This window comes from Rana temporaria, chromosome 6, assembly GCF_905171775.1.
Source record: "Rana temporaria chromosome 6, aRanTem1.1, whole genome shotgun sequence".
NCBI classification, from domain to species: Eukaryota; Metazoa; Chordata; class Amphibia; order Anura; family Ranidae; genus Rana; species Rana temporaria.
The window spans coordinates 97,253,722-97,280,193 of NC_053494.1; the positions used below are offsets into that span (position 1 = coordinate 97,253,722).

The 26,472-nt window shown below is 42.3% G+C and overlaps 1 protein-coding gene across 1 annotated transcript in view; it reads left to right on the plus strand.

Moving 5' to 3' along the window:
• Positions 1-16,506: 16,506 nt before the first annotated feature.
• Positions 16,507-26,472, plus strand: part of CARD11 (caspase recruitment domain family member 11) — a 213,658-nt gene continuing 203,692 nt past the window's right edge. The window contains exon 1 of the mRNA XM_040357039.1: positions 16,507-16,927. The gene's annotated coding sequence lies outside the window, so the exon portion shown is untranslated. The remainder of the gene's footprint in view (positions 16,928-26,472) is intronic.

Genomic DNA, 26,472 nt, shown 5'->3' on the forward strand with positions numbered 1-26,472 from the left:
CTTGTGGTTTATAAGTGGACAAATGGCTATAAAGGCTTCTAAACCACATACTTTCCTTCATGGCAGATTCCACGTAATCTCAGTACCCCCTAGATATTACATGAATGTAAGGACAGCTCACTAAAGTGTATGTATACCTAAAAACAAGAATATAATATATTGCAGCTTACCAGTCCCTAGATGTGGTGGCTGCATTGGATTTATTTAATTTTTTCAGGATTTTTGTCCTTTCACCTGGTGCTATGCCAATAACACACTTCCTGTCCTAGGGTGACAGCACTCATGTACTGCACAGGATCCAAAGAGGTGCAGCACCCTAGTCTTCTCTCCTAATTTTAGACCAAAAACACTGCCTCTTCTCCTCACCTCCATTACATAGGGGGATGTGTTCTGTAATTCACATAATCTGTATGGGAAAGCTGATAAAAGTGTTTGAGAGACCATCTTCTGTATTTACGGAAAATGCACTTATGCCGACGAAAGAAAATAATGCAGGTACCACATCCAATGACCGGTAAGCTGCAGCAAGTTTTTTTTTTGGGGGGGGGGGGTGTTTAGATATCCGTTTATTTATTACTTATTGGTCTGTACATTGCCCTCTAAAATATCTTTGCGCTTTGTGTAATAAAACAAAGCATAGAGATTTCCTGAGCTCTTCTTGGTAGCTTGGAATGCTTACATGCTATATAAAATTTGACACATTTTTGTTTAGGATTGGATGTGCATTTTGAAGCAGACCTCTTTTAGTTTCATTGGCCCCAGTATGAGCAATTTTATGTACTTTGCTCCATGATTTACATAAAGTGCAGATCATTTTACAAGCCCTTTCCAACCAAGGGACATAGAGATAACTTTGATCTTAAGCCCAGCTATTCCATGAACAAGGTAATGCTTAAATCCACTGGATGGCAATTTTATGTCGACACACTCAATCTCCAGGTCTAGATTTGTAAGTAAAGAAAATGTATCAAAGTTGAATATATCTTTGTGTTTTACCAAAGGTACATATTTACTTTTGCAACCATTCTATTCGGGAGAAATTTAATGGAGATCTCAATCTCAAGATTGTTGTTTACATTGACTGAAGTGACCTTATTTGTAATATTTTATGTATTAAAGCCTAACTCCATGTTTTAAAATATAATAGATGCAAATAAAGCTGACTTTTAACATTCAAGTTGCGGAGATGGACTACCTACTGTATAAACCTGGGGGAACTGAGCAAAAAATATATACTTTGCAAAGCAGACATACAGCAGTTTGGGTTACAGTTAATATTTTGTTTGATGTCTGAATTGCCTCAATTTTCAATCAGATATTCTAAATGTAAAGAACTGAATGTACGGTACATATTTTTGGATTTTTGATTCCCTCTTAATTAAAACAGTTTATTCATTTAAAGATGTGTCCAGTACAGTGCTACAAATCTGTTAATTATTATCATCTATATATTATTAATTTAAAACAGTCTTAAAAACTCTTTATGTGCCTTTTTGTTATGTTAAAAGAACACGGCTAATAAAAAAACAAGTAGATTCTGTAGGTTGCATTGCATAAATCATTGCTGTTGTAAATTTACAGTTGTGCAATATAAATGCTAACAAAATATAATTGATCAAAGAAGACCAATAATTCGGGACCGAGATGATCACAGGTCAAATAAGTTTCTATTTCACTTTTTTCAGTGATTATATACCATTTTTTTTATTTTATGCGCTTGCCATTTTTATGCCTTTTATTTTAAATCCACTGCTGTAGAGTGGATTAAAAAACAAAAATTTCAGCAAAAACGCACTACATGCTTTTCTGAAGCTTCTCCATTCAATTCTGTTGAATCAAAAATGCACCGTTTTGCTTTAAAAAAAAGTCACTGACCCTGTCCAAAAATGCAGTGGCTGAAAAAAGCATAGATGTGAACATGTCCCATAGGAGACCATGTTAAATTGACGTTACTGCATTTCTACAAAAAGCATTAAAAAACGCATAGGTGTGAACCGAGACTAAGAGACCCCTTGATGTCTCCTCTGTGCTCCACTGAATAATGTAATGCAGATCACATTGCCTTATATTCTTTCCCGGCCAAGCTGTCTGAGAGGCTGACCCAGAAGTCATGTCAAAAACCTTGCTTTCTGGGTCAGCAACAAGGAGGGGAGGAGAGCGGATATGTGTCCACTCTTCTACCTCCCCTTTTTCCGGCAGCACCCCCTATGCTGGTCCCGGGTCTGAAGATGGGCAAGTGGAGGCCAGGATACATGGTTGGGGCGCGCAGGGGGCAATACAAAAAATATGTATTTCTCAAATCGTCTTTTAGGTCAGCCCCTGGAGAGAGAACGAAGCTCCACCCAATTTCCCAGGAAACACTGCAGTCGCCACTTTAAAACCTGGACACTGCCACCATGGCCTCAGTTGTAGCGTTTCCTCCGCCATAGTGGAAGCGCTGCAGGGGACCATGGGTGTGTTGTGCTCTCTCTAGGTGGGGTAGGGTGAAGTGTATACCTTGTCAGTATCTTTTGATCTTTCTGACCAGCCCAACCCTCCCTGATGGGAGGGGGTGTTCCGTGGTCTTCTCCTCTTGAAGCCCGGTAAAGGTAGGGGCTGGCGAAGGGTCCCACGCTGATAGACCGGAGGGTGCGGGCTGAGAGTGGGGACTGCGCTATGCATTGTCCAGCGTATCTGGCATCCAAGCCTCCACTTGTTTCAGGTGGCAGGCGACGTCATTTACAGATGGGGCGGTGCACATCAGCTTTCGGTTCCCGCCGCTGGAACACAGGAGGGGGCGGTGGCCTCAGCTGGTGTATTTCTGGTTCTCGCAGCGGCAAAAAGACTGAAAATTTGAAATAAAGCTGCAGGATGTCTATTGAAGCCCTCAGGGTGGAGCCAGAGGAACCGGAGGCGAGAGCAGGAGCCACAAGCACCAGGTAGGAGAGGCAGTGGCCTCTGTCAGTTTTTCACCTGGGCTATGTTTGTTTCCCTACCTTCCTCCCCTAGTAAGAGAAGGACAGTGATATGTAGGGTGTTTTTTTTACTGTCTATTGATGATGGGTCTGCTGGGGAGGAGGCCTGAGGTATAGTTTTATTTATGTGGGTGTTCTTTTGTGCTTTGTGTCTTTCAGGCAAAAGCCAAAGAAAAGACCAAGCATGTTTTCCCTCCTTCAAAAAAAGATGTCCCTCCTATAAAGCCTCTCTTAGGGACTGTTGGACCGAGCCAAAGAGAAGACATTCTCCATGGATTCCTCTGCCCAATCTAGTGATATGCTCACTCCTTTCCCGAAAAAGTTGGCAGACACGTTTCAGTCCTTACGATCCTATCTGAATAAACATCTGGTGGCAGTCTAGTAGTTCACCATCCAACACTCACCTGTCCACTTCAGCTCATAGGGTTGTCAGCGAGTCGGAAGAGGAGAAGGGAAGTGACTCCCCAGGGTCAGAGGAAGAGGAAGGTGAAGAAAAGAAGGTATCTCTCTTCCGCTACAGGCTGTCCCTGGAAGAGGTGGACAACCGATTGAAAACCATATATACCACCCTGAATATCATGGAGGATAAAGCCCAATTATCCCTGCATAACAAAATGTATCAGGGTATGGGGGAGCTCAATCGTGTGGAGTTTCCTGTGCACAAAGTCTTGTCAGAGGCTATAAAAAGGGAATAGAAAGACCCAGAAAGGGTGATTTTTTCCCAAATCACTTAAAAGGAGATTCCCTTTTGATGAGGATAGTGCGCAGGTTTGGAACAAAAGACCTAAGCCTTCTCACAGGTATCACGAAATATTGATTTAGCATTCAATGATATGGGGGTCTTGAAGGACACTATGAATAAGAGAGCTGATTCCCTATTAAAAAAGGCCTGGAACTTTACACTAGCCAATCTCAAACCTGCGATGGCATCAGCAGTAGTAGTAGCCAGGAATTTGGAACACTGGTTAGAACTATTAAAAGGGCATATTGAGGCAAGGATCTCTGGCAAAAATGTGCTGGATACTTTGTCAGTCTTAAAAAAGGTGGTGGGTTACATGGCAGATGCCTCAGCAGATCTGTGAGAATGTCCGCAAGATCTTCAGCACTAGTTAATTCGGCACGAGGAGTATTATGGGCTAAAACATGGTCAGGAGATTCAGCCTCTAAGGTGAAGCTGTGTGGACTTTCCTTTGAGGGGGATCTGATGTTTTGTCCCGATCTTGATGCCGTTTTAGACAGAACAGCAGATAAAAGAAGGGCTTTTCAGCCAAAAAGAAGGTTACACCGCAGTTTAAGCAAATGTTTCGTCCTTTTCACCAGACCCAGGATTCAGAGGAGGCAGGGCAGAAGAGACCCAAGAGGTCTCAAAGGGCAGAGAAGGAACTGGGGTGTTCCGTCCTCCCAGCCAACCTGCAAAAAAAACATTGACGGTTTTCTTACTGTGGGAGAAAGGCTGGAGTTCTTGGAAACCTTGCCATTTCGGTTTTACGCAACTCATGTTCCCAAAGATCTAGAGAAATCTCTAACAATGACGTCCCTTTTGCAGGAACAACAGGTAATCATCCCAGTTCCCAGATAGGAGGAAGAACTAGGGTTCCATTCACATGTGTTCCTAGTAAAAAAAGCCATCAGGGAAGTTTCGACTAATCCTGAATTAAAAAATCTTGAACAGGTTCATTCGATACAAAAAAAATTGTAGTGACATAATTTTTTCAGTAAGGAAACGTCTTTCCGCAGGATGCTTCCTAGCATCCATAGACCTCAGGGATGCATACTTACATGTCCCCATAGCACCAGCATCACAAAAGTATCTGCGTTTGGCTATCAGGACGGGGAAATGGTGTCGCCTCTTCAGTTCAGGGCCCTCCCGTTTGGTCCTCTCCTCTTCCCCAAGGATCTTCACAAAGATTATGGCGGAAGCTTTAGCCCCACTCAGAATAGGAGGGGTCTGAATCGTACCTTATCTGGATGATCTCTTTTTGTTCGTCAACTCAAAGGACCTATTGTGCAGAGACTTAAAAAAAGACGCAGAGCCACTTACAAAGTTGAGCTGGCTTCTAAACAGAGAAGTGGAACATAATCCCTTCCCACATAATCAAATTCCTGGGTTATACCATCAACTCTGTACAGGAAATATCATTCTCCCAGAGGAAAAAGTTCAGGACGCAGTGAAGAAGGTCCAGAAAAATGTATTAATTACGGTTTGGGCAGCCATGTCTACGCTAGGCCTTCTCACAGCCTCGATCCCTGTTGTTCAGTGGGCCCACCTCCATTCAAGAGATCTCCCGCAGGCAATTCTGCATAATTGGTCTTACGGGGAGTCATTAGAGAAATTAATCAGGATTCCCCCTACAGTCAAGAGGAAATCACGATAGTGGAGGAGTCAAACAAATCTAAACACAGGGGCTTGTTCTGGATTTTTTCCGCAGCAAAAACAATGGATGCAATCTCTAGGCACACATCTCGAGAGCCAGATGGCCCAGGGGTCCTGGACAAATGAGGAAACCAAAAGGTCCTCCAACTAGACAGAGCTGAGGGCTATTCTCCTGGAGCTGTGGTCCTTCAAAGAGATAATCAGGGACCAACACGTTCAAATATTATCAGACAACGCCACAGCAGTTTCAAGGCAGGGGCGGGCACAAGAAGCAGGATTCTTCTGACCTTGGCAGTCCAGATTCTGACATGGGCAGAAAACAATTTGGCGTCCCTAACAGCAGTGCGACTAAATGGCAGCCTAAATCAAGTAGCAGAAGCAGAAGATGTGTACTAGAGTCAGAATACAGCCTGAATGCAGAGGTCTTCCAGATGATAGTAGACAGATGGGGTATTCCCTAGATCAACCTTTTTGCATCTCAAACAAATGCAAAAGTACCAGTTTACTTTTTTCTAAACAGGCAGTCTGGACACACTGGCCCAGCCCTGGCCTTCCGCTTATGTTACGCCTTGCTATTGGCCCAAGGAAGTTAGCAGTAGAACCCCATTGTTTTCTACCTCTGCGAGAGTACCTGTTGAGTCAGGGGCCCCTTCTTCATCCCAATGTAGGTCATCTCAGGCTGGCAGCCTGGATACTGAGGAGCAAATCCTGAAAACAAAGGGTTTGTCCGATAAATACATTTTTACTCTGCCATATAGCAGGGAAAAGGTCACTCCTGGTGCACTTCAAAAAATTGCTCTCCAGAGGAGGTAATTTCCGTCTTTGAGTTCCTCCATGACGGAAGAGAAGGGTCGGCAGCCAGTACCTTAAAAGTTCAGGTAGTTGTGTTGTCAGTATTTTTAGAGAGACAGTTATCTCAGGACCCTTTAGTCATTAGATTTCTTAAGGCACTGGCCAGAGCTAGGCCGGTTCCATTTAAGATTTTTCCCAAGTGGAATTTGTCGGTGGTTTTACAGAGTCTAACTAAAATGCCTTTGAACCACCAGAGGAAGCTACGATTAAAGATAGGTTGTTAAAACTAGCACTATTAGTGGCAGTTACCTCAGCTAGAAGGGTCAGCAAGCTGCAGGCCTTATCTATTATTGAACCTTTTTGACTTTTTTTCCCCCCAGACTGGGTAGTTCTGAGGACAGATCCAGGGTTTTTGCCAAAGGTCTCTTCCGTTTTCCACAGATCCTAGGAGATAGTTCTACCAACTTTCTGTCCATTACCGTTCTGTCCTAAAGATAGAGAGCTTCACAGTTTGGACATAAGATGCTTGTTACACTATCTGGAGGTTACAAGAGAGTTTAGGAAATCCAATTCTCTGTTCATTCTATTTTCGGGGCTGCGTAAGGGTTGCAGAGCTTCTAAAAACACAATTGGAAGATGGCTTTGGGTGGCCATCAAAGAAGCTTATAGGGCCTCAGAATTAGAACCCCCAGCAGTGGTAGTGGCTGTTTAAAGTCCGATCGTGTGTATGAGGCTTAACTAAGGTTTTTGTACCCAATCAAAATCCTTTTCTTTGAGTCCAGTGAGGGACACAACTCCTTCTGCTCATTTCTCCATCTTTTCTCTTTGGTCTGTTTGCAAAACCTGGTGAGGGAAGTGTTATGTTCTTAAAGCGTAACTCCACTTTTATTGAGAAAAAAACATTCCCCTCTGGGTTATCTTGTACATTGCAAGGGTTATAACAAACTTTGTTGCAGATTTCTACCTTTTGTTATTCTGAAAAAATCTATGTTTGTTTCACTGTGCTGAGTGGGTCTAATGGGAGTGGTTTCATTATTATCATTTAGCTGTGCACCTGCAGAGCACTAATGAGGAAATCTGCTGGGCTAACATCCCTTTAGACATGTTCCTATTGGGAGTATCTCACCAAAAATGACTAAAATTACAGCGGGTGCAGATTAAAAAGGAAAGGTCATTTTTAATAACATTCAATTACAATATGACTTGTGTCGGAATTTTATACACTATATTATTTTTTCTTTATTTGCAATTTCTTCCCCCACGAAAATGGGCCAATGTCCATTTCTCCTATAAAGTTGCTGTAAAGGCAGTTCTTTATCTTATTGCATTCTATGCATTAAGATTTGAAAAAAAAACAAAAAACTTCTGTGTGCAGCAGCCTCCGTCAGCCCCCCTAATAGTTACCTGAGGTCCATCTAGATCCAGCGATTGTACACGTCCGGGACTCCCGTTCTCATTGGCTTAGACAGCAGCATGATGCCATTGGCTCCTGCTGCTGTCAAAATCAGTGAGCCAATGAGAAAAGAAAGGGACTGGGCCGCAGCTCTGTGTCTGAATGTACACACGGAGCTGCAGCTCTGCTTGGGTTCCCCATAGCAAGCTGCTTGCTGTGGGGGCACTCAACAGGAGGGAGAGGCCAGGAGCACCAAAGAGGGACCCAAGAAGAGGCGGGGGCACACAGAAGATAAGTATAGACATGTTCGTTATTTTTAATGAAAAAAAAGTAGACTTTAGTATCACTTTAAGTGTCAGTATAACCCTGCACTGCTTTATTTATACAAATACCACAATATGACAAACTTGAAATGCTATTGTCAAAATTTCTCAAATCTTATTGATTCATTCTGAAAAAATAAAACAATTTTGTGACTTTCAAGTGAAGCTTGAAAAGTATGGCTATGGGTAAATAAAAATTGCAAACTGAAAATTTTGAAAAAGACAGGCCTGTGTTTCCTGTTATCCTTCTTGTCAAGGAGAGAACACATTAGTAGGATGAAGATGTAGATTATTCCACCTGTAAGGATCTGAGAGCATGAATTCGGTTTTACAAAGCTTCTGGGGCAAGTAAGATATTTAATTTCTCTATTGTTCCTCAGGTGGTGATATGATGACTTGATAATTGCAGAAAACATTATCCTAAAGCTGGTCATACACTATTAGATTTTCAAACGGTCATTCATATAATAATTTGTAGAAAAATTCTCATCGGTACATTTGATGACATGACAAATAGTAATCAAAAGTACTGTACTTCAAAGAATGCTTGCTTTTAGCATTGCATTTTGGATTGAATGGACTTTCATGAACAAAAATGAAATTTGTTGGTTTGAAAAAAAAATCCATCCTGACTCACATTTTTTTGTCACTACTGCCAATTTGACCCCATTAACAATTAGAAAATCTAATGAACATTCTTAAAATACTATTTTTTAAACAAAATTCTAGTAGTGTATGGCCAGCTTACGAGTGAATAAGCTCAATTACAGCCCAGACTGTGCAAATGGTTTGAGCTGTGGAGATGTAAGAGAAGCAGAGGTGTTGGTTGTGAGTTCTGCTATTCTGCTGTTGGGATCTGGCCTCCATCAGCTTTAGTTATGTCAGGATGTCCTATTAGCCAGCTGGCATTCGTCCACCCTTGTAGCTTAGCTAAGCAGGCATTTATAGTTACTGGTGATGTGTCATAAAGGAAATTTATAGTCATTTGGATGGAATAAGTTCAGGACTTTTTTATTTTTAATAAGGCAAATATTAAACACTATGGGCCATATTCTCGTAGATCCTGCGGCGGCGGCGCGTAAGCCATTTACACTACGCCGCCCCAACTTACAGGAGCAAGTGCTGTATTCCCCAAACACTTGCTCCGTAGTTTGGGGCGGCGTAGTGTAATTGGCCCGGCGTATCCCCGCGTAATTCCAAGGGGGCGGCTTGTATTTAAATTAAGCGCGCCCCCGTGCCGTTCGAACTGCGCATGCGCCGGGCTTAAAATAGCCCAGTGCGCATGCTCCAGTTCTCGACGGAAAACGTCAATGACGCGGACGTGTGCGTCATTGACGTAAAGTCGTATTCAAGAACGACTTAGTAAAACGACGTACCCGACGGGAAAAGACGACGCGGACCCGACGCCATACTTAACATGGCATACGTGGGACTGGCGTAAGGTTACCCCTCATATCGCAGGGGTAACCTTACGCTTACGCAAACGACGTAAGCGACGGTTACACGACACGATTTCGTTCGGGAATCGGCGTATCAGGCTCATTTGCATAAACAAATGAGACCTGAACGTAAACGCCATCTAGCGGCCGGCGGCGAATTACATTTAGGATCCGACAGTGTAAGTGACTTACACTAGTCGGATCCTAGCCTAAATCCGGCGTATCTTGTTTTGTGAATACAAAACAATGATACGCCGGCGGGAAATTCGATTTACGCCGGTGTATCAGTAGATACACCGGCGTAACTTGTTTGAGAATATGGCCCTATATGAATATTTAATATTTACATTACAATTTTCAACCAGCAGGTGGAACTCAAATCCCACATATTTTTCTGAGATATTACTTTAAAGCTGGTATACTCCGTTTTCTTTTTTTTTCCACTCAACCAGCAGGTTGAACGGAAAAAGCAATTACATGTTAAACTAGCACAGTGCTAAAAATGGCCTGGTCTCACTAAAGTTCTATATAGGGGAATCAGAACCTCCTTTTTCCTGCTAGTGATCCCTCTAGTGATGCATCCTAGAATTCTATTTACTTTTCCTACTGCCCGTTCACACTGTTTGCCCATTTTGCAATCATCTAAATACGTACTCCCAAATCTTTTTTTTTTTTTTTCTGTAGTGCTGACCAACACTGTACCCCCAATGTTGTGCTCTGTCAAGGGATTCTTTTTTTCTAGATGTGTTATTCTACATTTAGAAACCATTACATGAAGTTTTCACTGCTTTTGACCAATCTTCCAGCAATGCCAAATCATGTTCCATGTTACAGACACCTCCAGGGATGTAAACCCTATTACACACCTTTGGGTCATCAGCAAAAACACATACCATGCCCAACAAACCTTTGGTTACATCACTTACATAAAGATTAATAGCTAGATTCACATAGAGTTAGGCCGGCGTATCAGTAGATACGCCGACCTAACTCGGAATCTGCGCCGTCCTAAGTTAAAGTGTATTCTCAAACAGAGATACACTTAAACCTATCTTAAGATACGACGGCTTGCGCCATCGTATCTTAGGGTGCAATATTTAGGCTGGCCGCTAGGTGGCGCTTCCATTGCGTTCGGCATAGAATATGTAAATCACTAGATACGCCTATTCACGAATGTACGTCCGCCCGTCGCAGTAAAGATACGCCGTTTACGTAAGTCATTTTCAGGCGTAAAGTTAAGTATAGTCGTCGTGCCTGACCTCTCAAATGCGTTTCTGGAAGAATGGTCAAACATTCCCATAGACACACCCCTAAACCTTGTGGACAGCCTTCCCAAAAGAGTTGAAGCTGTTATAGCTGTAAAGGGTGGGCTAACTCAATACTGAACCCTACGGACTAAGACTGGAATGCCATTAAATGCATGTACGTGTAAAGGCGGGTGTCCCAATTCTTTTGACAATTTAGTGTATATACCATAGTTTGTTGACTCCATAACTTTCCTATAGACTAAATAATAAACACTGATTTGGGTTATTTGTAGCAACAAAAAACAGCAGCATACATTTAAGAAAGATCATTTATATGCAAAATGTTATAACCGAAATGAACATTTTTTTTTTTTTCAAAATTTTCGGTCTTTTTTTATTTAGCAAAAAATAAACCCCAGTGGTAATCAAATACCACCAAAAGAAAGCTCTATTTGCATGAACAAAATGATAAAAAAGAATCATTTGGGTACAGTGTTTCATGACTGCACAAGTTCCATTTATTCTTTGATAATTCGGTAGATTACCGATCCTGTTACAGAACAAATGCTTACTGTGTGGGTTTTATTCTTCTATATGTATCTGATATCTAATATACAATCAAATTATCTTTATGCTTCTTAATGCCCAGTTATGTTATGAAAATTATTTTGTACCTTTAAATTCCACGGATTTGACTTCACCCGCAGTTTTACTATTGAGATAAATATCTGTGTACACTCTATGTAGAAGCTTCTGTGAACAATGACTCCAAAAGCATACCACCATCTCCAAATACAGTTAGAGGGCATGTAGTGGATGTTTCTTCATTGGTTTCCCTAAATCCTTCCCCAGTGCCCGTATTACTGCTTTTCTACCAGTTTGAAAGTAACAATTACTGAACAGAAATTAGGTCAGTAAGTGGTAAAAATGGACATCCCGGGCCAGATTCACATAGAATCCGCGGCGGCGTAGCGTAAGCCATTTACACTACGTCGCAACTTACTGGAGCAAGTGCCGTATTCTCAAAGCACTTGCTTCGTAATTTGCAGCGGCGTAGTGTAAATGGCCCGGCGTAAGGCCGCGTAATTCAAAGGAGGCGGCTTGTATTTAAATTAAGCGCGCCCCCGCACCGATCAAACTGCGCATGCGCCGGCCGTAAAAATAGCCCAGTGCGCATGCTCCAACTCACGTCGGAAAACGTCAATGAAGCCGAAGTGAGCGTCATTTCCGCAAATCCCTATTCGTGAACGACTTAGGAAAACGACGTAAAAAATTCAAATTTCGGCGCGGGAACGACGGCCATACTTAACATTGGCTGCGCCTCATAGAAGCAGGGGTAACTATACGCTGGGAAACCCCTTATGTAAACGGCGTAAAGTGACTGCGTCGGGCCCGCATACGTTCGTGAATTGGCGTATCTCGCTGATTTACATATTCTCGCCGTAAATCAGCGAGAACGCCCCCAGCAGCCATTTTAAAATTGCAGTTAAGATCCGACGATGTAACACAGTTACACCTGTCGGATCTTAGGCATATCTATGCGTAACTGATTCTATGAATCAGTCGCATAGATACGACCGACGCAACTCTGAGGCCCCGTACACACGACAGAGTTTCTCGGCAGAATTCACCGAGAAACTCGGTCAAAACCCGGATTCTGCCGAGAAACTCTGTCGTCTGTACAGTTTTGGCTCGATGGAGCCGCCGAGGAGCTCGACGAGAAAATAGAGAACATGTTCTCTATTTTCTCGTTGTTCTATGGGAGAAGGCGGCCCGCCGAGCTCCTCGGCGGCTTCATCCCAAAACTCGACGAGGAACTCGACGTGCTTTGCACGTCGAGTTCCTCGGCCGTGTGTACGGGGCCTGAGATACGACGGTGTATCAGGAGATACACCGTCGTATCTCTATGTGAATCTGGCCTCCCATTTTTTTCAAATGGTCCAATTGGTCCAGGATTACATGACATTTTTTAGGTGGCTACAGTTTAACTTATGTTTCTCAATATTTTTTAATTTATGGTAATGAAATAGGGGAATTTGAGAAATGGTCAGCAAGGGTGCATTCAAGCCTTTGCGTTTTTCTGTGTTTTTAATGCATGTTAACTGGGCATGATCTTTGGAAAATAAGTGCACGTAAAACATAGAGGGCCAGATTCAGAGAAGAAGTACGCCGGAGTATCTGCTGATACTCCGGCGTACTTTCAAATTTGTCGCGTCGTATCTTTAGTTTGAATCCTCAAACCAAGATACGACGGCTTCTGGCTTCGATCCGACAGGCGTACGGCTTCGTACGCCTTTGGATCGTAGGTGTAATACTTCGGCGCCCGCTGGGTGGAGTTTGCGTAGTTTTCCGCGTCGGGTATGCGAATTAGCTGTTTACGGCGATTCACAAAGGTACGCGCGGCCGTCGCATTCTCTTACGCCGTTGCTAGTCGGCTTTTCCCGGCAAATAGTTAAAGCTGGTATTTCGTGGCCTATCTTTAGACTTGCCATGTTAAAGTATGGCCATCGTTCCCGCGTCGAATTTAAAAAAATTTTTGCGTAAGTCGTCCGTGAATAAGAAAGAACGTAACTCACGTCTACGTTCAAAAAATGACGTCGGTGCGACGTCATTTCGCGCAAAGCACGGCGGGATATTTCAAAACGGAGCATGCGCAGTATGTTCGCCGCGGGAACGCGCCTAATTTAAATGATACACGCCCCATTTGAATTAGGCGGGCTTGAGCCGAATGGATTTACGCTACGCCACCGCAAGTTTACAGGCAAGTGCTTTGTGAATCAAGCACTTGCCCATAAAACTTGCGGCGGTGTAACATAAATGCAATACGTTACGTCGCCGAAATTCTACGTGAATCTGGCCCAGAGAGTGTAAAAGTCATTAAAAGAGTTTTTTTTTTTTTTTAAAGAGTAAAGGTTTATTGAGGTTTTAAAGTGTATTTGAACCTTCACCTTGTAAAACAAACTATTTAGTTTAAAAAAGAAATGAAAGGCAAAACATTTCTGTATAGAGAAGAAATAGCTAAAAAAAATTGAACATAGTGTGTTCTCCTGCTTAGTGTGGTCAGTTTTTAATAGAGCGCAGAGGGACTGGCAGGAACACCAGGAAGCAATACAAAGAGAACAGGATACTGTTTCATACAAGTAGATGGTACAGCAGGCACATATCAGGAATATGGTTTACATACTCTTATTAGGATTTACAAGATTCTGAACATACAACAAGGCAGGACTGTGTACAGAAGGCATCATAAAAGACACAACATGACATTGCAAAATTCACAAGATACAGTAAAAAATGTGACATGCCCTTGTGCTATTCACATGGCTTAGAAAATAAACAATAAGCCAGAGTAAGTTTTAAAAGCGGAGTTCCACCCACATTTTGAAGTCCTCACTATCCAGCAGTAATTACAAATTGGCATCTATATTTGTTTTTTTCTGGATCACTTACTTTAGTAATTTTTTATTCTATTCTTACTTCCTCCTTCATGGCTGCGGCCGCACACGTAATTTCCAATTTTGTAATATCTCCTGGTAGATGTGTGTCATCAATCCCAGGAGACAACAGGCATCGCCGGCCCGTTGTTATGGCAACAAAATAATCTTCCTGCACTATGTCCCGTTTATACTGCGCACACACAAGTTCGGGAGGTGCATGCTGGGTAGCCAGCAGCACCATATCCGGGAACAGACTCCTATTGGGCTTCACATGCCCACAGTGAAGATGAAAGCTCTCTGCAAAGAAGAAAACAAATGTGAGTACATAAAAAATTCAGGAATTGAATGGCAAATTTATTAACCACATGCATTAAAGTATTTAATGCAATGTAGAAGAACAGATTAGCAAAAATAAATAAAAAATCTGGATGGAACTCCACTTTAATGCCCTCAGTTATATTCCTTCAAAATATTCATATGCCTATAATAACAGCGTAAAACTTTTCTTATGGTCAGTCACTGGTGTCTCCAACTGATAAACGAATATCAAGAAGAATATGGAGGATGCCACTATGTGGGGATGCTCAAAAATAGGCTTAAAAGCCTGAAAAAGGATCAGAAGATTCCTTTTCGAGAAAATGCCAAAGCAAGAGAACTGTAGAAGGCAAGGCGAGAAATGGAATAGGACAAGAGAGGAGGATGACCAACTGTAGAGTACAGAAGACATTGTATAGGCTTATAATAATGGGGCTCACAAATAGCTTAGTCGAAGTAGAGAAATTGACCCACAGATACCATATGGCTAGGAACCAGGAATGTTGTTTATGAAGACTAGCCTAATGCCGCGTACACACGACCATTTTTAATAGTCTAGAAAAAACGACGTTTTTTTCAACCCGATTATTGTTAAGCCTGCCTTGCCTACACACGATCATGAAAAAAAAATGCTCTAGCAAAGCGCGGTGACGTACAACACGTACGACGGCACTAAAAAGGGGAATTACCATTCGGATGGCGCCACCCTTGGGGCTGCTTTTGCTGATTTTGTGTTAGTAAAACTTTGGTGAGAGACGATTTGCGCTTTTCATTCTGTTACAGTGTGATGAATGTGCTATCTTCATTACGAACGCTAGTTTTACCAGAACGGGGGCTCCTGTCTTAAAATTTGCTTCTGAACATGCGTGTTATTTTCACGTCGTTAAAGCCCACACGCGACAATTTTTTACGACGTTAAAAACGACAATGTTAAAAACGATGTGAAAATTTAGAGCATGTTTTACATTTTTAATGGCCATTTTTAACGTTGCGAAAAATGCTCTGGAGCCCACACACGATAGTTTTTAATGACATTTAAAAAAATGTAATTTTTCACATTGCGAAAAATGGTCGTGTGTACGCGGCATAGGTTCCTGTACTCATTTAATTGAAAAAGTATTTTAGTTATGTTTTTTGGGGGAAAAAATGGGAAATCTCTGCCCACTTTTTATTTCCTTTAGAAGAATTAAACACGTAAAAATGAAATGAAAGCATTTGTGAAAGGTGCATTTGGTTGTATGTTAAAACACATATTTTCCAATGCAGAGTTGTGAGTGCAGTAAAGCACTTGGGGGCAGATTCACAAAGCGAGTACGCCGGCGTATCTACTGATACGCCGGCGTACTATCAAATTACCCGCGTCGTATCTCTGTTTTGAATCCTCAAAACAAGATACGACGGCATCTGGGTTAGATCCGACAGGCTTACGTCTTTGTACGCCTTCGGATCTAAGATGCAATTCTTCGGCGTCCGCTGGGTGGCGTTCACGTCGTTTTCCGCGTCGAGTATGCAAATTAGCTATTTCCAACGATCCACGATAGTACGAGCGGCCGTCGCATTTTTTTACGGCGTCTCTAGTCGGCTTTTTTCGGCGTATAGTTAAAGCTGGTATTTCGTGCGTATAGTTCAACCTGCTATGTTAAGTATGGCTGTCGTTCCCGCGTTTAATTAGAATTTTTTTTTTTAGTTTGCTTAAGTCGTCCGTGAATCGGGATGGACGTAATTTACGTCCACTTTAAAACAATGACATCCTTGCGACGTAATTTAGCGCAATGCGTGGCGGGAAATTTAGGAACGGAGCATGCGCAGTTCGTTCGGCGCGGAGACGCGCTTCATTTAAATGAAACACGCCCCCTACATGCCGCATTTGAATTCCGTGCCATTACGCCGCTTGAGATCCACTACGCCGCTGTAACTTACGGCGCAAATTCTTTATGGATTCGATTTAAAGCCAGGTAAGGTACGGCGGCGTAGCGTATCTCAGATACGATGCGCCGGGCCAGATCTTTGTGGATCTGCCCCATTGTATCTACACAAATAAAGAATTCAAACATTTAAAAAAAGTAATGGTTGTCAGGAATTTGAAAAAAAATTGTTTTATACAGTTAGGAATGAAAGAGAAAGCTGTTACCAGAAGTATGAATGCATAAAGAACATGAGTCAGGTGGAGAATTTTCCTTTGCCGTACACCTGCCTACTTTGTAACAGTGATTAAGAAAAAGGTAGAGATACTGGCAGCCTAGTGACTCGTACTACTGTTTGAAAAATGACTACATGGTAATGTTACAATGAGGAAGTGCTGTAATTACTTGTTGAATGCCACAATATGATTTTAGTATTGGTGTTTTAGATCTGCAAAGGAAAAATTGGAAGTCATAAATACAGTATGGCTAGTATTTTTTATGTCTGGCTTCCTGTAGATTATGGGTTTATGGTTTCCTGTGAGCTTTTCTCATTTCCCTTTTCTTGCTCCTCCCTTTGAGACTGAGATCACTTTTTAACAAACATTAATTACACGACGATCAGTGAATACTACACATCTCTCCAAGAACAGGTGAAATCTCTCTACATGCAGACAAAGGATCATCAATGACTGTCCACTCTCACTATCGAATGTGTTCTTCTGGTGTTATCAGCTAGTGCTCTGCTAAAGGTAAGATCACTCGTATTTGATCGTAAAGTGTTTGTTTTTTTAGTTACAAATGAAGATATTAGGTGTGAATAGAAAAGTATGCTTTGTGCATCATCTGCAAGCCTGTGTTTGCTTTGAGGAAATAACAGGGAAAAAAAATACAAACGTCCTCTTATTGTATTGTTAAGTAAATGTTCTGTAAATGTTCTGTATTGTTAAGTAAATGCAGGCTCCGTAAACATAAAACTTAAGGTACGTACTAAACAAGATGATCAACTCCCAATATGGCTGATTCCACTCAAATTGATAGACATAATAATAATAATAATAATAAAAAAAATTTGGGCAGTTTTTCATGCCTGCAGCTAAATCCCAACTGATATATTTAAGAAAAATAATCAATTGCTTTAAATATATCTTCATTGCATACTTGGCACGTATGTCTATTCACAACCAAATAATATCCTCCATCCACCATCTTATGTCTGTAGGCTTGTTTTACTCTTTTTCCATCTAATTTGCTCTTACATTGATATCAGAGAATTTACAGTATATGATCCCCAGAATGCAATCGATTTTATTTTGTATTCCATACAGTGTGCATTTTTTACTCAAAATGTAAAATAACAGGTGCCAGACTAATGTGTACCATATTTTTGGGACTATAAGACGCAGTTTTTCCCCCCAGAAACATGGGGAAAAATGTCCCTGCGTCTTATCGTGCGAATAGATGACACCGATGGCAACGCCCCCCGTCGCCAATGGCACCGCCCCCCACGCCACTCGCAACACCCCCCGCCACCAATGGCACCGCCCACCACGCCACTCGCATCGCCTTCCGCTGTTGCTGGCAACGCCCCCCGCCGCCGATGGCACCACCCCCCAAACGCCACTTGCATAGCCTCCACCGGAAGCGAGGCAGGAGAGCGGATTACAGACTCCCAAACCCCCGTCAGTGCCAGGCGATCTTCCGGCCGGTTCCTGAGGCTGAGGAAGGCGGAAGTGACAGCATGAGGTAAAGGCTGTGTTTTTAGCAATGGTCACTGCATTTCTTTTGGGCAATGGTCACTGCATTTCTTTTGGGCAATGGTCACTCTGCATTTCTTTTGGGCAATGGTCACTCTGCATTTCTATGGTAATGGTCACTCTGTATTTCTATGACCGTGGTCACTCTGCATTTTCTATGGCCGTGGTCACTCTGCATTTTCTATGGCCGTGGTCACTCTGCATTTCATGGGCATTTCATGGGCACTGGAAAATATTTTAGTACACCATTTGGTACAGAATTTTTTTTCTTGTTTTTCCTCCTCTAAAATCCAGGTGCGTCTTATGGTCAGGTATGGTGCGAAAAAATACGGTATATTTCATATTCTCAGAGGGGCAGAACTTTAAAACACATATTTCAATTTTTTGCAATATTATATATTAACAGGATTGAGTATATTTTAATACCGTTGATTAAAACTGCAATATGTTTGGATTTTATGCTCCTGTATAAAAATAGAAAAAAATATATTTATTGCTTTGCAACCTGAAATGAAGACAGACACATGTTTTGGATTTTTCAGCTGTATTTACTAATGCAACTTATAACATCCAAGTGAAAAATATAACACCAACATGTCAGAACTTTTTTATACAATTCAAAAATAGAATTACTGAGTTGGAAAAAGGATCAACCCGTTATGTCATTATTTTGTTGGACCACATTTTTAGTTTTAATTACAGCCTTTAGTCTGTTGGGATATGTCGAACTTTGCACATCTAGACTTTGCAAAATTTTCTTTTTCATCTTTGCAGAACTGCTCAAGTTCAGTTAAATTTTATGATAACTGTGGACTGCAGTCTTCAAGTCATTCCACAGATTTTCAATGGGGTTTAAGTCTGGGCTCTGACTAAGCCATGCAAGGACATTCACCCTTTTTTCCTTCAACCACTGTGTGGTCCTTTTTGCTGTGTGCTTTGGGTCATTGTCATGTTAGAAGGTAATTCTTCTTCCCATTGACAACTTTCTAGCAGAGGGCAGCAGATTTTCCTCAAGATTTTGATGGCATTTTGCCCCATTCATGTTTCTTTTATCCTGACAAGAGCTCCAGTCCCTGCTGCAGAGAAACACCCCCATAACAGGATATTACCACCTGAATTCTTTACTGTAGGAATGGTGTTATTTGGATGGTGAGCTGTATTGGAATTCTGCCAGACATATCTTTTGGTTTTGAGGCCAGATAATAACATTTTAGTCTCATCTGACCATAACACATTTTTCCATGTGGCCTCAGAATCTTCAAGGTGCGTTTAAGGTTGTCAGATGAGACAAAAATTTAATTATTTGGCATTAAAATGGCAGCACTGTGCAATGCAGCAGGGCACTTATAGTAGCTACATTTACAGATATATAACTGAAGTATAACTGAATTTACACTATAAACATACATCTGTACATGTTATAGTTACATAGTTAACTAGTCAGGTTGAAAAAAGAAACAAGTCCATCAAGTTCAACCATAAGAAATAAAATAATAATAGTATCGTACAATCACATATACCCAATTCTATACCCACAGTTGATCCAGAGGAAGGCAAAAAAAAAACAGCAGAGCACGATCCAATTTGCTACAGCAGGGGAAAAAATTCCTTCCTGATCCCCCGAGGGGCAATCGGATATTCCCCGGATCAACTTTACCTATAAATGTCAGTACCCAGTTATATTATGTACATTTAGGAAAGTATCCATACCTTTCTTAAAGCACTTTGCTGAGCTGCCCAGAACCAGATAATAAAACATTTAAAAATGCCAGTTTCACAGGTTACCATTTCAAAGGTCCTATTTCCAAAAGCAGGGTCTTTTCTGTATGTAAATACTAATGTACTTTGAAAAAGTTGTTCCTGGGAGATGGGCTGCTCATTCAGTGCATTGCAATCAAACAGTGGATTGCAGTGGTAGTCAAGAGCCAGGGGTGGATAATTCATAGAAAACTTTAGTGATTTTTTTTTCTTTTCACTAGTGTTAGTTAATGTGCTTATTAAAATACTTTCTTTGAGAATTACATTCTACAAAAACCTAACAATGTTATATGATTGTATTTTTATTGGTTAGAAGAGGAGTGGTTGCTTCATTGCGCTTTTTCAACTTGATGTTAATTTCTGGAGGCTTTGTAGAGTCTTGGCAGGGGAGAAGCCTCCAAACCTGGGAGCCTTCCCTGCTGTCAGAATACAATGATCAGTGTTGCAGGCTATAGCGGACGGCACTGATCACTTGGGAAAAACCCAACAGACCGGTTGTACACAAGTCAATCTATAGACTTGTGAACAACCTGCCCACGCATGGATTGAAACTCGGCCATACCTTGACCGAGTTTCAATCCATGTGTGGCCAGCTTTAGGTTGAGGCTAGAATTTTACTTTAATAATAACCACATTCAGCAAGGTCACACCCACAAGCGGTCGTGAATTACTATTGGGTTGCCAGAATTTAGGACAATTGGGCCTGTAAGTTAACACCGTGCAGAACTGATCATTAATTAATTAGGGAGTTAAAGATTGTTGTAACATCTTATACCTACTAATGTATGATTAGGTTGTGTACTCTGGGTGTATGAATAATGAGGAAAAATAGAGGATAATAATAGGGACAATCGTGGCAAAATCGCACCGTGTTTAGGGTGCCATTGAGAAATAATGGCATTGCAAACAGGTTCCAATATTTGCCACAATTCTGAATCACAGGCAGAATTGCAGCTATTCCATCCACGATTAAAACTGCCCTGGTGTGAATGGAGCTTAAATAAGAAGTCTATGCAAGTCACAATAACATTTTCAAAAGAGTAGTGCAGGAACCTCTTTCAAAGTCGCTGCAACTTGAGATGCAATGATTTGAAAGGTTCCATTTCTGGCAATTGGGTGCGCCTTGTCATGCGATTTTGAACTGTCAAATTGCATGAAAAAAATCACACCAGTCTCAACTAGGGCTTAATTCAAAACAAAAGAAAATTCAGTGCGCTTTAGCTATAGATGTACCCTAAGGCTAAAACACACCTCTGTGATTTTTTGTGTTGCAGTAATGCACACATTACACGAATAAGTGTATTGCAATGCCTCTCAACTAAGGATGAGCTCAGGCGTGTTCACAGCCGCATGTGCAGAGCCCGCCAGGAAGTCGGCACTGCACTGCGCTAATCACAGACAGTGTGAAATTTCCCGATATGTGCAGCCGCAGATCGGGAAAATGTCTCACTGCTTGTGGTTAGCGCAGTGCCGACTTCCTGGCGGGCTCTGAATGTGCTAGTTGTGAATACACCTGAGTTCATCCTTACTCTCAACACACTAAGGCAATGTCGCTCCAATGCACTTGCAGTGCAGAACACCACAAAGAATGCAAACAGCCCAAACAACGTTTTTTCAAGCAAAACAATCCACAGCGCCCAGCGGGGCACTATTAATCATTATGGTGTGTTGCATCAGAAATAACGCTGCATATTTATTTATTTGTTTGGTTCCTTCCTGTGTGTTAATGGAATATATTTTAACACGTGACACAAAGCACATTGACCCATGTGGGTTAACACAATGCTCATGAACAGAGAAGTGTGAAGGGGCTCTTAAAAAGATACCATAAACTTTAGCTACATAACTGACACATACAATACTTGTGAATATGGGAAGCTGTATATTGCCACAGATATAAAAGTTAATTTTCAGCAAAGCAAATAAGGGTTCCTCTACACGGATGTCACATCCATGCCCGTTCAGTTTATGCAGACCAGACCCTGCTAAGCTCTATGGACAGCCAGGGGTATATGGACTCCACTGGCTGGTTACATCAGGCTACTTCCAATACCTCCTCAGACCCTGAGGTAGGCAGGTGCAAATGGACACAGTGGCCCAGATTCTCAAAGGGCTTACGACGGCGCAACGCAATGTGCGCCGTCGTAAGTCCTAATCTGGGCCGTCGTATCTATGCGACTGATTCTTAGAATCAGTTACGCATAGATAACCATTAGATCCGACAGGCGTAAGGGATTTACGGTACGCCGCCGCAACTTTACAGGCAAGTGCTTTGTGAATCAAGCACTTGCCCGTAAAACTTGCGGCGGCGTAACGTAAATGAGATACGTTACGCCGCCGCAGAGATGCGGCGATCTACGAGAATCTGCCCCAGTCTGTTTACACCCACCTGTTTATAGGACTTGTGGAACTTCCGATCAGATCCACCTGAAAAATTGACAGGTAGACCTGATTGGAATGTGAAAGGGGCCCTAAGCCCTGGTTCACATTGATGCATTTTGACATGAGATTTGACATATCAAATCGCATGTCAAATCAGCGGCATTTGCCGGCAATGGTACCCTCCTAATCGGTGCGACGCTGCATCTGCGGCGCTGCACTGATTTCAAAAAGTAGTTTCTGTACTACTTCTTGCGATTTCGGCCCACGATTTGAATTGACAGAAACCTGCACAGATGTCTCTGTTATCGCAGCCGAAATCGGGACTGACAAGCAGGAGTGAAATCATGCGAGAACTGAACTGAACTTGCACGGCTTCATTCCCGCAGCTCAGTGTGAAACTGGGCTAAGGGACACTACGGTTTTGTTCAGCCCCTTTTCAGCTTGCAAAGACTATCATAAACCAACAGGTGATACTCAGTTAATTATTACACTAACATTTGATTCCCTGGAGCCTAGCAGGATGGATATCACATCTGTGCCCAATCTGTTTATGCTGAGCAGACATGGGCAGACACCACTGAGCTCTATGGCCAGCTAGGTGTAATCAGTCTACCCCCAATTTGGTGTGCCAAAATTTTAAAAGACGCAGTCCCTTTTCTTTCTTTCTTTTTTACTGCACTTGGTCAGATCCAACGAGAGGCGGTGCAAGCGGACACAAGTCCATTTACATCCATCTGTCTATAAAAGTCCATGGACCTTCCAATTAGGCAGGTCTGAAAAACTGAGAGGTGGCCCTGATGGGAATGCCCATGTGAAAGGAACCCTAAGTGACACTACAGTTTTGTTCAGCCCCCTCTCAGCTTGCAAAGATGAGCATAAACCAACAGGTGACACTTAAGCCGCGTACACACGATCAGTCCATCCGATGAGAACGGTCTGATGGATCGGTTAATCGATGAAGCTGACTGATGGACCGTCGCGCCTACACACCATCGGTTAAAAAACTGATCGTGTCAGAACGCGGTGACGTAAAACACAACAACGTGCTGAAAAAAACGAAGTTCAATGCTTCCAAGCATGCGTCGACTTGATTCTGAGCATTCGTGGATTTTTAACCGATGGTTGTGGCTACTAACGATCGGTTTTGACCTATCGGTTAGGAATACATCGGTTAAATTTAAAACAAGTTGGCTTTTTTTTAACCGATGGTTAAATAACCTATGGGGCCCACACACGATCGGTTTTGACCGATGAAATCGGTCTATCAGACTGTTGTCCTCTATTTAACATATCGTGTGTACGAGGCCTTAGTTAAAGAGGAAGTAAACTTCATTCACTGACTTTTACCTATAGGTAAGTCTATAATGAGACTTACCTATAGGTAGTGTAAATATCTCCTAAACTGCCACCATTTGGTAAATATTTACATCACTGGCGCATGCACTCTGAAGGAATGGCCATCCAAGCCGTTTCTTCAGAACCATGTGCTGTGAACGGCGGCTCTCGCATTGAACAGCTTTGTGTTAAGTTAAGTTTCATATATTTCTAGCACATTATGACTTTACCTTGCAGGGAAAAAAAAACGTCAAGCGGTATATAACCGCTTTAATCTTGCTCTACTATTTGATCCTCTGCTGATTGGAGCCTAGTGGGATGTATATCACATCTGTGCCCATTCAATTTATGTAGAGCGGACACAGGCAAACCGGTGTAAACAAACTACCCAATCTGGTCTGCCAAAATTAAAAGATACACAGTCCTTTTGCCTTTTTTTTCTTTTTACTGGACCTGGTCAGACCCAAAGAGTGGCGGTGCAAAAAGACACAAGTCCATTTACACCCATCTGTCCATAGGGCTCCATGGACCTTCCCATCAGGACTAGCTGAAAAACTGAGAGGTGGTCCTGAATCCTGGGAATGCCCATGTAAAAGGATCCTAAGGGACACTACAGTTTTGTTCAGCCCCTTCTCAGCTTGCAAAGATGAGCATAAACGAACAAGTGACACTCATATAATTGTTGCTCTAACAAATAACTCTATGCTGCTGCTGATCAGTTTTAAGCTTTCGTTCTCTGTCATTTATAGGACACTTATACATGAGACCTGTTGTTCAATAGCTTGTGTCGTCTGTGTAGCGCTAGCCCCGAAGGAGCCGCTGGTTGTTTGTGGGATCGGTGTATTGAGTTACCTTGCAGGGTGTCTAGGGGTGATACTAGTGAGTTGAGGCAATGAGCGAAGGTCCAGTCATCAATTGGGGTTTCTTCAATGCTTTATTCCAAGGCCCAACATGGCCAACATCAACATAAGATAGGAGAGGTTGATGAAGCATAAGAACACCTTTAGTATCAGGCCTTGGATATGAAGAGAGCAGTTCTGCTCTCAATAATAATGAGATCAGTTCGTCGCCACTCCAGCCAGAGTGGGTAAAGTGCCCCCGGACAGACTTCTGCCACAAGTCTGGCAGCCGAAGTGTCACTTGCAAATCGCTGGGAGGAACAGACCTCTGCCACAGGCCTGACTCTGGACCTCTGCCAAAGGCCTAGCGATTTGGGGTGCAATAATTGGATTGAGCGAATCCTCCCAGTAAAGTTTAGTCAGGGTCACCGGTTGACAGCTACAACATACCTGTCAGTATTGTGGTGACCAGATCCCCGGTGGTTCATTCAGGCCTCCTGGATAACCTCTCTCTGGGTTCTCCCTGAGCCGATTCCCCACCGCACAGCTCTCAGCTTAGGATCCTCTTAGCAAAGGTTGGGACCCAGCAAGTCGCTGGGGCCCCTTTTAGCATCAGGATGAAATTCTGCATGGTGCGCAGCTCCGGCCAGGCAGGCCATGGTGGTGGGGTCCGTGGATGAGCGCACCCTGAAGGTGGATGCCGCACCTGGAACTCGGACCCCGCGAAAAAGGACTCAGAATCAATGGCGTCTGCCCCAGATATACCCTTTCCCAGCATGCCCAGCGAGGGAAAAACTCCTCTAATTGGCTGCTGGGTAAAAGTGACTCTACCAGAACCCCTCTAGCGCCAACTGCTGCCCAGAGGTGGAAACGCACCCCTGAAACGCAGACTGACCTACAAGACAGTTCTGAAAGGACAGCAGCCCTGCAATTTAACAAATTGTGAATGGGAGCAAAATAACTCTCCCATTCCCCACTAACTTTAGCGTAGTGCCCATACTGAAAGTAAGGGGGCGCTACATCTGCATATGCTGCAGTTTGTGTAAATGTATTTGAAAGCATTATTACATGAAATAAAAATGATGATTAGTTATAGTGCTAAGCAATTTCACCTTAAAGTTATTCTATCTGTGTTGAGTTTTGCAGTAACAGACCTAGACCTAAAAGCATATGCTACATAGTCATACTGTATACATATGTTCTCATTCACAAAGTATTAGCTATGTAGAGTTTTCTCATCCTTCCAAGGATGACATTGGCAGTAGAGCTAGTACACTGTTATAGTTCCCTTTGGCATGGGTTCTGGTTCATCAGAATCTGCTGTATTCTAACTTCATACCACCATAATATTTTTACTTATATGCTCTCTCCCCACCTGCCATATCGTACATATTTTCCAGTGTTGCAATCTTTCTTTGCATAGTAACATAGTTGGTAAGGTTGTGCGCTTTTATGTCAATATTACATTGTATATCCCTGTATGTTGTGGTCAGTTAGGTGCCTATCTAATAGTTTTTTTTAATTATTCATGCTCCCTGCTGAAACCACTGCTTGTGGAAGAGAATTCCACATTTATACCGCTCTTACCGTAAAGAACCCTCCACACAGTTTTCGGTTAAATCGATTTTCCTCCAATTTTAGTGAATGGCCGCAAGTCTTTTTAAATGCCCTTTTCGTGGAAAAGTATTATTCCTATTCTGGGGTCACCAGTACGGAATTTGTACATTGCCTTTTGATTAGTTCTCCTGACGCGTTTGAGAGGCAGAGGTGTGTGCCAGAATGTCCCAGAATTTGGGTGAAACTTATTGCTGCTGTATAAGTATGCGCTAACAATTCTTTTTTTTTTTTGCACATTTGTATGCACGTTTTTCATGTGTTTTTATATGTGACTTATAGTACAGAAGCAGAATTGCAAATTTTTTGCTCTATTATTGGGTGCACCTAAAAACATGTAAACACGCATTTTCAGCCATTCCCTTTCAAATCTATAAAGCCAAAAGCACATGATTCTGCCCCGACAAAGCTCATGCACTTTTTTGAGCTTCATGCAAGAAGCTCAGGTGTTAACGAGCCTATTGAGAATAATAGAATAATTCATCTTTAGTACTGTTGCACTTTGAGAATGATGCAAACAAATGGGGCTTCCGGGCATGTGGGTACATCAGTGCAGGATGGAGAATGAAATCTACTCAGTAAAGCAGTAAATGGCATAGATGAGCAGATGTC